Here is a 13,863-nt window from a genome sequence, read left to right on the forward strand (position 1 = left end):
GGCATCACGTCCATGACAAGTAGACCGACTCCTGCCTGCATCTACTACTATTACTACACACATCAACCGCTATCCAGCATGCATCTAGAGTATTAAGTTCATAAAGAACAGAGTAACTCATTAAGAAAGATGACATGATGTAGAGGGATAAACTCATGCAATATGATATAAACCCCATCTTTTTATCCTCGATGGCAACAATACAATACGTGCCTTGCTGCCCCTGCTGTCACTCGGAAAGGACACCGCATGTTTGAACCCAAAGCTAAGCACTTCTCCCATTGCAAGAAAGATCAATCTAGTAGGCCAAACCAAACTGATAATTCGAAGAGACTTGCAAAGATAACTTAATCACACATAAAAGAATTTAGAGGAGATTCAAATATTTCTCATAGATAAACTTGATCATAAACCCACAATTCATTAGATCTCGATAAACACATCGCAAAAAGAGTTACATCAAACAGATCTCCAAGAAGATCGAGGAGAACTTTGTATTGAGATTCATAGAGAGAGAAGAAGCCATCTAGCTAATAACTATGGACCCGAAGGTCTATGGTAAACTACTCACAACTCTTCGAAGAGGCCTTGGAGATGATGTAGAGGCCCTCCATGGTCGATTCCCCCTCCGGCGGAGTGCCGGCAAAGGCTCCAAGATGGGATTTCGCGGATACAGAAGGTTGCAGCAGTGGAAATAGTTTTTCGTGGTCGTCCTGGATGTTTTCGGGGTACATGGGTATATATAGGAGGAAGAAGTAGGTCCGTGGACGCTCGAGGGGCCCGTGAGGGTGGGGGCCGTGATACGTCCATTTTGCATCATGCTTTTATATCAATATTTATTGCATTATGGGCTGTTATTACACATTATATCTCAATACTTATGGCTATTCTCTCTTATTTTACAAGGTTTACCATGAAGAGGGGGAATGCCGGCAGCTGGAATTCTGGCTGGAAAAGGAGCAAACATTGGAAACCTATTCTACACTGCTCCAAAAATCTTGAAACTCCATGGAACTTATTTTTGGAATTAATAAGAATTATTGACGGAAAGAAAAACCAGAGGGGGCCCACACCATGGCCAGGAGGGTAAGGGGCACGCCCACCCCTACTGGGTGCAGCCCTGTCTCCTGGGCCCCCTGGTGGCCCTCCGGTGTCCATCTTCTGCTATGTGAAGGCTTTTACCCTGGAAAAAATCATGGGCAAGCTTACGGGACGAAACTCCGCCGCCACGAGGCGGAACCTTGGCGGAACCAATCTAGAGCTCCGGCAAAGCTGTTCTGCCGGGGAAACTTCCCTCCGGGAGGGGGAAATCATCACCATCGTCATCACCAACGATCCTCTCATCGGGAGGGGGTCAATCTCCATCAACTTCTTCACTAGCACCATCTTCTCTCTCAAAACCCTAGTTCATCTCTTGTATCCAATCTTGCATCAAAACCACAAATTGGTACCTGTGGGCTGCTAGTAGTGTTGATTACTCCTTGTAGTTGATGCTAATTGGTTTACTTGGTGGAAGATCATATGTTCAGATCCTTAATGCATATTATTACTCCTCTGATTATGAACATGAATATGCTTTGTGAGTAGTTACGTTTTTCCTGAGGACATGGGTGAAGTCTTGCTATTAGTAGTCATGTGAATTTGGTATTCGTTCGATATTTTGATGAGATGTATGTTGTCTTTCCTCTAGTGGTGTTATGTGAACATCGACTACATGACACTTCACCATAATTTGGGCCTAGAGGATGGCATTGGGAAGTAGTAAGTAGATGATGGGTTGCTAGAGTGACAGAAGCTTAAACCCTAGTTTATGCATTGCTTCGTTAGGGGCTGATTTGGATCCATATGTTTAATGCTGTGGTTAGGTTTACCTTAATAATTCTTTTGTAGTTGCGGATGCTTGCAATAGGGGTTAATCATAAGTGGGATGCTTGTCCAAGTAAGGGCAGTACCCAAGCACCGGTCCACCCACATATCAAATTATCAAAGTACCGAACGCGAATCATATGAGCGTGATGAAAACTAGCTTGACGATAATTCCCATGTGTCCTCGGGAGCTCTTTTCTCATTATAAGAAATTGTCCAGGCTTGTCCTTTGCTACAAAAAGGATTGGTCCACCTTGCTGCACTTTATTTACTTTCATTGCTTGTTACTCGTTACAATTTATCTTATCACAAAACTATCTGTTACCTACAATTTCAGAGCTTGCAGAGAAAACCTTACTGAAAACCGCTTATCATTTCCTTCTGCTCCTCGTTGGGTTTGACACTCTTACTTATCTAAAGGACTACGATAGATCCCCTACACTTGTGGGTCATTAAGACTCTTTTCTGGCTCCGTTGCCGGGGAGCGTAGCGCTTTTGGTGAGTGGAACTTGTTAAGGAAACATTTATATAGTGTGCTAAAATTTTCTGTCACTTGCTACTATGGAAACTAATCCTTTGAGGGGCTTGTTCGGGGTATCTTCACCCCGACCAGAAGAGCAAGGAGTTTCTCTTCAACCTACTGAACCTATTGAAAATATTTACTTTGAGATTCCTTCGGGTATGATAGAGAAACTACTAGCTAATCCATTTGCAGGAGATGGAACATTGCATCCCGATTTACACCTTATCTTTGTGGATGAAGTTTGTGGATTATTTAAGCTTGCATGTATTCCCGATGATGTTTTCAAAAGGAAGGTCTTCCCTTTATCTTTGAAGGGAGATGCATTGACATGATATAGGCTATGTGATGATACGTGATCTTGGAATTATAAGCGATTGACGTTGGAATTTCACCAGAAGTTCTATCCTATGCATCTTGTTCATTGTGATCGTAATTACATATATAATTTCTAGCCTCGCGAAGGAGAAAGCATCACTCAAGCTTGGGGGAGGATTAAGTCAATGTTATATTCATGACCCAATCATGAGCTCTCCAGAGAAATGATTATTCAAAATTTTTATGCTCAGCTTTCTCTAAATGATCGCAACATGCTCGATACTTCCCGTGCTGGTTCTTATATGCTGAAGACTATTGAATTCAAATGGGAATTATTGGAAAGAATTAAATGCAACTCTGAAGATTGGGGTTTCGACGATGGTAAGGAGTCAGGTATGACACCTAAGTTTGATTGTATTAAATCTTTTATGGATACCGATGCTTTTCGTGGATTTAGCGCTAAATATGGACTTGACTCTAAGATAGTAGCTTCTTTTTGTGAATCTTTTGCTACTCACGTTGATCTCCCTAAGGAGAAATGGTTTAAATATAATCCTCCCGTTGAAGTAAAAGTAGTTGCACCTATTACAGTTGAAGAAAAGACTGTCACTTATAGTGATCCTATTGTTCCTACTACTTATGTTGAGAAACCTCCTTTTCCTGTTAGGATAAAGGATCATGCTAAAACTTCGACTGTTGCTCGTAAGAGTAATACTAGGACTTATACACCTCCTGAGCAAATCAAAGTTGAACCTAGTATTGCTATGGTTAAAGATCTCTTGGATGATGATTTAGGTGGGCATGTTATTTATTTCTGTGGTGAGACTGCTAATATTGTTAGACCAGATACTAAGATACATAGACCTGCGGTAGGCATGCCTGTTATTTCTGTTAAAATAGGAGATCATTGTTATCATGGATTACATGATATGGGTGCTAGTGCTAGTGCAATACCCTATGACTTATATAAAGAAATTATGCATGATATTGCACCCGCTGAAATAGAGGATATTGATGTTACTATTAAGCTTGCTAATAGGGATACCATTAAACCAGTTGGGATAGTTAGAGATGTTGAAGTCTTGTGTGGGAAGGTTAAATACCCTGCTAATTTTCTTGTTCTTGGTTCCCCACAAGATGACTTTTGTCCCATTATTTTTGGTAGACCCTTCTTGAATACAGTTAATGCTAGGATTGATTGTGAAAAGGATACTGTTACAATTGGCTTAGAGGGTATGTCTCATGAGTTTAAATTTGCTAAGTTTCGTAGACAACCTCGTGATAGAGAATCATCTAGTAAGGATGAGATTATTGGTCTTGCTTCTATTGCCGTGCCTCCTACTGATCCGTTAGAAAAATATTTGCAAGACCATGAAAATGATATGTTTATGAAGGAAAGAAGGGAAATAGATGAAGTGTTCCTTAAACAGGAACCTATGCTGAAACACAACCTACCCATTGAAATTCTAGGGGATCCCCCTCCACCCACGGGTGATCCCGTGTTTGAACTCAAACCATTACCTGATAATCTTAAGTATGCTTATCTTGATGAAAAGAAAATAATTCATGTTATTATTAGTGCTAACTTTTCAGAGCAAGAAGAAGAAAGATTATTGAAAACTCTGAAGAAGCACCGTGCTGCTATTGGATATACTTTGGATGATCTCAAGGGCATTAGTCCCACGTTATGCCAACACAAGATTAATTTGGAGGACGATGCCAAACCAGTTAGAGATCCTCAACGATGAGTGAATCCTAAGATGAAAGAAGTGGTAAGAAAGGAAATACTAAAGCTCCTTGAGGCAGGTATAATTTATCCCATTGCTGATAGTGAGTGGGTAAGCCCTGTCCATTGTGTTCCTAAAAATGGAGGTATTACCGTTGTTCCTAATGATAAAGATGAATCGATCCCGCAAAGAATTATTACAGGATATAGGATGGTAATTGGTTTCCGTAAATTAAATAAAGCTACTAAGAAAGATCATTACCCTTTACCTTTTATTGATCAAATGCTAGAAAGACTATCCAAACACACACATTTCTGCTTTCCAGATGGTTATTCTGGTGTCTCTCAAATACCTATATCAGCGAAGGATCAACCAAAAACTACTTTTACTTGTCCTTTTGGTACTTTTGCTTACAGACGTATGCCTTTTTGTTTATGTAATGCACCTACTACCTTTCAAAGATGTATGATGGCTATATTCTCTGACTTTTGTGAAAAGATTTGTGAGGTATTCATGGATGACTTCTCCGTCTATGGATCCTCTTTTGATGATTGCTTGAGCAACCTTGATCGAGTTTTACAGAGATGCGAAGACACTAGTCTAGTCTTGAATTGGGAAAATTGCCAATTTATGGTTAATGGAGGCATTGTCTTGGGGCATAAGATTTCCAAGAGAGGTATTGAAGTTGATAAAGCTAAAGTTGATGCTATTGAAAAGATGCCATGTACCAAGGACATAAAAGGTATATGAAGTTTCCTTGGTCATGCCGGTTTTTATAGGAGGTTCATTAAGGACTTCTCTAAAATCTCTAGGCCTCTTACTAATTTATTGCAAAAAGATATTCCTTTTGTCTTTGATGATGATTGTGTAGAAGCATTTGAAATACTTAAGAAAGCTTTGATCACTGCACCTATTGTTCAGCCACCTGATTGGAATTTACCCTTTGAAATTATGTGTGATGCTAGTGATTATGTTGTAGGTGTTGTTCTAGGTCAAAGAGTTGATAAGAAACTGAATGTTATCCAGTATGCTAGTAAGACTCTTGATACTGCCCAGAGAAATTATGCTACTACTGAAAAAGAGTTCTTAGCAGTTGTGTTTGCATGTGATAAGTTTAGACCTTATATTGTTGATTCCAAAGTTACTATTCACACTGATCATGCTGCTATTAAATATCTTATGGAAAATAAAGATGCTAAGCCTAGACTCATTAGATGGGTTCTCTTGCTCCAAGAATTTGATTTGCATATTATTGATAGAAAGGGAGCTGAGAACCCCGTTGCAGACAGCTTCTCTAGGTTAGAGAATGTTCTTGATGACCCGCTACCTATTGATGATAGATTTCCTGATGAACAATTAGCGGTCATTAATGCTTCTCGTACTGCTCCTTGGTATGCTGATTATGCTAATTACATTGTTGCTAAATTTATACCACCTAGTTTCACATACCAGCAAAAACTTTTATGATTTAAGACATTACTTCTGGGATGACCCACACCTTTATAAAGAAGGAGTAGATGGTGTTATTAGACGTTGTGTACCTAAGCATGAACAGGAACAGATCCAATGCAAGTGTCACTGTGAATCCTATGGAGGACACCATGCTGGAGATAGAACTGCACATAAGGTACTGCAATCTGGTTTTTATTGGCCTACTCTCTTCAAAGATGCTCGTAAGTTTGTCTTATCTTGTGATGAATGTCAAAGAATTGGTAATATTAGTAGACGTCAAGAAATGCCTATGAATTATTCTCTTGTTATTAAACCGTTTGATGTTTGGGGCTTTGATTATATGGGACCTTTTCCTACCTCTAATGGTTATACACATATTTTAGTTGCTGTTGATTACGTTACTAAGTGCGTAGACGCTATTCCAACTAGTAGTGCTGATCATAACACTTCTATTAAAATGCTTAAAGAAGTTATTTTTCTGAGGTTTGGAGTCCCTAGATATCTTATGACTGATGGTGGTTCACATTTTATTCATGGCGCTTTCCGAAAGATGCTTGCTAATAAATCATAGAATTGCATCTCCTTATCATCCACAGTCTAGTGGTCAAGTAGAGGTGAGCAATAGAGAGCTCAAATTAATTCTGCAAAAGACTGTTAATAGATCTAGATAGAATTGGTCCAAAAAACTAGATGATGCATTATGGGCCTATAGAACTGCATACAAAAATCCTATGGGTATGTTTCCGTATAAGATGGTTTATGGAAAAGCATGTCACTTACCTCTAGAACTTGAACATAAAGCATATTGGGCTATTAAAGAGCTCAACTATGACTTCAAACTTGCCGGTGAGAAGAGGTTATTTGATATTAGCTCACTCGATGAATGGAGAACCCAAGCCTATGAGAATGCCAAGCTATTCAAAGAAAAAGTCAAACGCTGGCATGACAAAAGGATACAAAAGCGTGAGTTTAACGTAGGTGATTATGTGTTATTATTCAACTCTCATTTAAGATTTTTTGCAGGAAAACTTCTCTCTAAATGGGAAGGTCCTTACATTGTCGAGGAGGTCTATCATTCTGGTGCCATAAAAATTAACAACTTCGAAGGCACAAGTCCGAGGGTGGTGAACGGTCAAAGAATTAAACATTATATTTCAGGTAATCCTATCAATGTTGAAACTAATATTATTGAAACCGTAGCCCCGGAGGAATACATAAGGGGCACTTTCCAGAACGTTCCAGACTCCGAAAAGGAATAGGTATGTGGTACGGTAAGTAAACCGACTCCAAAACAATTCTAATGACAATATTTATCAGTTTTGGAATATTTAGGAATTTTAGGAAGAAAGAAGTAATCCGGGAAGGACACGAGGCCTCCACGAGGGTGGAGGGCGCGCCCACCCTTCTTGTGCGCGCCCCACTGTCTCGTGGCCACCTCGTGTGCCTCCCGGACTCTGTTTTCTTGCACGTTACGTATTTGGTCGGTAAAAATTTATTATATAATCTCCCGAAGGTTTTGACCACTGTATCACGCAAATATCCTCTGTTTTCGTTTCGAGCTATTTTTGTTTCAGATCTAGAGCATCATGACGTCTCCAAGCGCTCCCAAGGACAAGTTTTTCGAGAGGGTTATCAACCCCTATCTCACGGAGGTGCTGCAACACCCTCAAACCATTGAGATGCATGAGGGGTTGCTGCACATCCGCGATGTGGAGGGACCAAGGCGTACCGGAAGCATGGAGACAAAGCTCGAAGCTGTGGAGCAGCAAGTTTTCAAGTGCCAAGGGATGGTGGAGCGTGGACTCAATGCCAACCAGATGATGATCACGGAGTTCACCAACAACCACAAGCTAGATGCCAAGGTCATTGGGGAGACCATCTTCAAGCTTCAAGAGAAAATCGAGCACCTCCAAGCCCAGATCTATGACCTGCAAAACCAGAACTGTGAGTATGCATATAGATTCAAGAGGATGAGTTTGGCTGTAGATTTAAGGATCCCGGAGACTCGATCATCCTTCTATGATGGTGAGCCTATGCCTTGGAAGATGGACGACAAGCCTACATGATCAACAACTCCTACTTCACCACCTCCGAGGACATAATCACATGGGTATGGGCACTCCCCTTGGCAACTGCCAAGCTTGGGGGAGGTGCCCCGGTATCGTATCACCATCACACTCCTATCTTTATCGTTTTATTTAGTTCGATCCTTTTAGTAGTATCTTGATATAGTAGATTGAATTTTTAGTATCAAGTAGTTTTGAGTTTTGCTTTGTGATCTCTTTATGTAATCGAGTCTGTGAGCTATCTATAATAAAGATTAGTGTTGAGTCAAGGGCTTTGCTATTTTGCTATGATCTTGAGGAAGTAGAAAGAATAAATAGAATAGAAGAGTTCATATTGATCTTATGGATGGTAATAACTTCACACATAGAAAGTATGAGGCATAAAGTTGTTGAGAGTTGACAAACGTAGTTTTGGTCATCGTTGCAATTAGTAGGAAGTAATAAGTAAAGAGAGGTTTCACATACAAATATATTATCTTGGACATCTTTTATGATTGTGAAGCACTCATTAAGTATGACATGCTCAAAGAGTTGACGTTGGACAAGGAAGACACGTAATGGTTTATGTTTTCTCACATCTCAGTTAAAGTATATTGTCATTGACCTTCCAAACATGTTGAGCTTGCCTTTCCCCCTCATGCTAGCCAAATTCCTTGCACCAAGTAGAGATACTACTTGTGCTTCCAAATATCCTTAAACCCAGTTTTGCCATGGGAGTCCACCATACCTACCTATGGATTGAGTAAGATCCTTCAAGTAAGTTGTCATGTTGCAGGCAATAAAAATTGCTATCTAAATATGTATGACTTATTAGTGTAGAGAAAATAAGCTTTATACGATCTTGTTGTGGAAGCAATAAAAGCGACGAACTGCATAATAAACGTCCACATACAAGTGGCAATATAAAGTGACGTTCTTTTGCATTAAGATTTCATGCATCCAACCCTAAAAGCACATGACAACCTCTGCTTCCCTCTACGAAGGGCCTATCTTTTACTTTATGTTTTTACTTTATGCTTGATTCAAGGTGATCTTCACCTTTCCCTTTTCCATTTTATCCTTTGGCAAGCTCCTCGTGTTTGGAAGATCTTGATATATATATATATATATATATATATATATATATATATATATATATATATATATATATATATATATATATATATATATATATATATATATCCAATTGGATGTAAGTTAGCATGAATTATTATTGTTGACATCACCCAAAGGTGAATACGTTGGGAGGCAACACAATAAGCCCCTATCTTTCTCAGTGTCCGGCTGAAACTCCATAACCACAAGTATTGCGTGAGTGTTAGCAGTTGTAGAAGACTACATGATAGTTGAGTATGTAGACTTGCTGAAACGCTCTATTTTTGACTCTTTCTGATGTTATGATAAATTGCAATTGCTTCAGTGACTGAGATTATATTTTGTTAGCTTCCAATAAAGTTTCTGAACCATACTTGACATTGTGGATTGATTGTTAGTTGAGCATAAGAAATCATATGACAAAATCTATTTATGTTGCTGTTATAAGAATGATCATGATGCCCTCATGTCCGTATTTTATTTTTATCGACACCTCTATCTCTAAACATGTGGACATATTTTTTGATATCGGCTTCCGCTTGAGGACAAGCGAGGTCTAAGCTTGGGGGAGTTGATACGTCCATTTTACATCATGCTTTTATATCAATATTTATTGCATTATGGGTTGTTATTACACATTATATCTCAATACTTATGGCTATTCTCTCTTATTTTACAAGGTTTACCATGAAGAGGGGGAATGCCGACAGCTGGAATTCTGGCTGGAAAAGGAGCAAACATTGGAAACCTATTCTGCACTGCTCCAAAAATCCTGAACCTCCATGGAACTTATTTTTGGAATTAATAAGAATTATTGAGCGAAAGAAACACCAGAGGGGGCCCACACCCTGGCCAAGAGGGTGGGGGGCGCGCCCCTATCTCCTGGGCCCCCTGGTGGCCCTCCAGTGTGCATCTTTTGCTATATGAAGGATTTTACCCTCGAAAAAATCATGGGCAATCTTACGGGATGAAACTCCGCCGCCACGAGGCGGAACCTTGGCAGAACCAATCTAGAGCTCCGGCAGAGCTGTTCTGCCAGGGAAACTTCTCTCCGGGAGGGGGAAATCATCACCATTGTCATCACCAACGATCCTCTCATCGGGAGGGGGTCAATCTCCATCAACATCTTCACCAGCACCATCTCCTCTCAAAACCCTAGTTCATCTCTTGTATCCAATCTTGTATCAAAACAACAAATTGGTACCTATGGGTTGCTAGTAGTGTTGATTACTCCTTGTAGTTGATGCTAATTGGTTTACTTGGTGGAAGATCATATGTTCAGATCCTTAATGCATATTATTACTCCTCTGATTATGAACATGAATATGCTTTGTGAGTAGTTACGTTTGTTCCTGAGGACATGGGTGAAGTCTTGCTATTAGTAGTCATGTGAATTTGGTATTCGTTCGATATTTTGATGAGGTGTATGTTGTCTTTCCTCTAGTGGTGTTATGTGAACGTCGACTACATGACACTTCACCATTATTTGGGCCTAGAGGAAGGCATTGGGAAGTAATAAGTAGATGATGGGTTGCTAGAGTGACAGAAGCTTAAACCCTAGTTTATGCGTTGCTTCGTTAGGGGCTGATTTGGATCCATATGTTTAATGCGGTGGTTAGGTTTACCTTAATACTTCTTTTGTAGTGGCGGATGCTTGCAATAGGGGTTAATCATAAGTGGGATGCTTGTCCAAGTAAGGGCAGTACCCAAGCACCGGTCCACCCACATATCAAATTATCAAAGTACCGAACGCGAATCATATGAGCGTGATGAAAACTAGCTTGACGATAATTCCCATGTGTCCTTGGGAGCTCTTTCTCATTATAAGAAATTGTCCAGGCTTGTCCTTTGCTTCAAAAAGGATTGGGCCAGCTTGCTGCACTTTATTTACTTTCATTGCTTGTTACTCTTTACAATTTATCTTATCACAAAACTATCTATTACCTACAATTTCAGTGCTTGCAGAGAAAACCTTACTGAAAACCGCTTATCATTTCCTTCTGCTCCTCGTTGGGTTCGACACTCTTACTTATCGAAAGGACTACGATAGATCCCCTACACTTGTGGGTCATCAGGGCGCGCCCACCTCCAAGGGGCGCACCGGGCACCCTCGTGGCCACCTCCTCTGTTGCTTGACGTCCACTCCAAGTCCCCTGGACCACGTTTGTTCCAAAAAGATCGCTCCCGAAGGTTTCATTCCGTTTGGACTCCGTTTGATATTCCTTTCCTTTGAAAAACTAAAATAGGCAAAAAAACAACAATTCGGGCTGGGCCTCCGGTTAGTAACTTAGTTCCAAAAATGATATAAAATCGTAAAGTAAAGCCCATAAACATCCAAAACGGGTAATATAATAGCATGAAACAATAAAAAATTATAGATATGTTGGAGACGTGTCAAGCATCCCCAAGCTTAATTCCTGCTCGTCCTCGAGTAGGTAAATGATCAAAACATAATTTTTGATGTGGAATGCTACCTATCATAATTCCCAATGTAATTTTGTTTATTGTGGCATGAATGTTCAGATCCAAATGATTCAAAATAAAAGTTCATATTGACATAAGAAATAGTAATACTTCAAGCATACTAATAAAAGTAATTATGTCTTCTCAAAATAATATGGCTAAAGAAAGTTCGTCCCTACAAAATCATATAGTTTGGTTATGCTCCATTTTCGTCACACAAGAATGCTCTCATCTTGCACACCCCCGATGACAAGCCAAGCAATTGTTTCATACTTTAGTAATCTCAAACTTTTTCAACTTTCACGCAATGCATGAGCGTGAGCCATGGATATAGCACTATGGGTGGAATAGAATATGATGATGGAGGTTGTGTAGAGAAGACAAAAAGGAAGAAAGTCTCATGTTAACGAGGCTAATCAATGGGCTATGGAGATGCCCATCAATTGATGTCAACATGAGGAGTAGGGATTGCCATGCAACGGATGCACTAGAGCTATAAATGTATGAAAGCTCAACAAAAGAAACTAGTGGGTGTGCATCCAACTTGCTTGCTCACGAAGACCTAGGGCATTTTGAGGAAGCCCATTGTAGGAATATACAAGCCAAGTTCTATAATGAAAAATTCCCACTAGTATATGCAAGTGACAACATAAGAGACTTTCTATATGAAGAACATAGTTCTACTTTGAAGCACAAGTGTGGAAAAGGATAGTAACATTGCCCCCTTTTTCTTTTCTTTTCTTTTTCTTATTTTTTTGGGCCTTTCTTTTTTTCTTTTGGCCTTTCTTTTTTTCTTTTTTTCTTTCTTTGGCATTTCTTTGGCCTTTCTTTTTTTATTTGGGGACAGTGCTCTAATAATGATGATCATCACACTTCTATTTATTTACAACTCATAAACTAGAACAAGATATGACTCTATATGAATGCCTCCGGCGGTGTACCGGGATGGGCAATGAATCAAGAGTGACATGTATGAAAAATTATGCATGGTGGATTTGCCACAAATACGATGTCAACTACATGATCATGCAAGGCAATATGACAATGATGATGTGTGTCATGATGATGAACGGAACGGTGGAAAGTTGCATGGCGATATATCTCGGAATGGCGATGGAAATGCCATAACAGGTAGGTATGGTGGCTGTTTTGAGGAAGATATAAGGATGTTTATGTGTGATAGAGCGTATCGTATCACGGGGTTTGGATGCACCGTCGAAGTTTTCACCAACTCTCAAGGTGAGAAAGGGCAATGCAGGGTACCGAAGAGGCTAGCAATGATGGAAGGGTAACAGTGCGTATAATCCATGGACTTAACATTAGTCATAAAGAACTCATATACTTACTGCAAAAATCTACAAGTCATCAAAAACCAAGCACTACGCACATGCTCCTAGGGGGATAGATTGGTAGGAAAAGACCATCGCTCGTCCCTGACCGCCACCCATAAGGATGACAATCTAAGAACACCTCATATTTCAAATTTGTTACACAACGGTTACCATACGTGCATGCTACGGGACTTACCAACTTCAACACAAGCATTATTTAAATTCACAATTACCCAACTAGCATGACTCTAATATCACCACCTCCATATCTCAAAACAATTATCAAGCATCAAATTGATCATAGCATCCAATTCACTCCCTATGATAGTTTTTATTATACCCAACTTGGATACCCATCATTCTAGGACCAATTTTATAACCATAGCAAATACCATGCTGTTCTAAAAGAATCTCAAAATAATATAAGTGAAGCATGAAAGATTAACAATTTCTACAAAATCAAGCCACCGCCGTGCTCTAAAAGATATAAGTGAAGCACTAGAGCAAAACTATCTAGCTCAAAAGATATAAGTGAAGCACGTAGAGTATTCTAATAAATTCCAAACAAGTGGGTTTCTCCCAAAATGTGTGTACATCAAGGATGATTGTGGTAAACTAAAAATCAAAGACTAATATCATACAAGACGCTCCAAGCAAAACACATATCATGTGGCGAATGAAAATATAACTCCAAGTAAAGTTACCGATAGACGAAGACGAAAGAGGGGATGCTTTCCGGGGCATCCCCAAGCTTAGGATTTTTGTTATACTTGAATATCTTGGGGTTCCATGGGCATACCCAAGATTAGGCTCTTGCCACTCCTTATTCCATAGTCCATCAAATCCTTACCCAAAACTTGAAAACTTCACAACACAAAACTCAACAGGAAATCTCATAAGCTCCGTTAGTGCAAGAAAGAAAAACCACCACATAAGGTACTGTAATGAACTCATTCTTTATTTATATTGGTGTTAAACCTACTGTATGCCAACTTCTCTATGGTTGATACCCCCTAATACTAGCC

This window comes from Triticum aestivum, chromosome 3B (genome assembly GCF_018294505.1).
Source record: "Triticum aestivum cultivar Chinese Spring chromosome 3B, IWGSC CS RefSeq v2.1, whole genome shotgun sequence".
NCBI lineage: Eukaryota > Viridiplantae > Streptophyta > Magnoliopsida > Poales > Poaceae > Triticum > Triticum aestivum.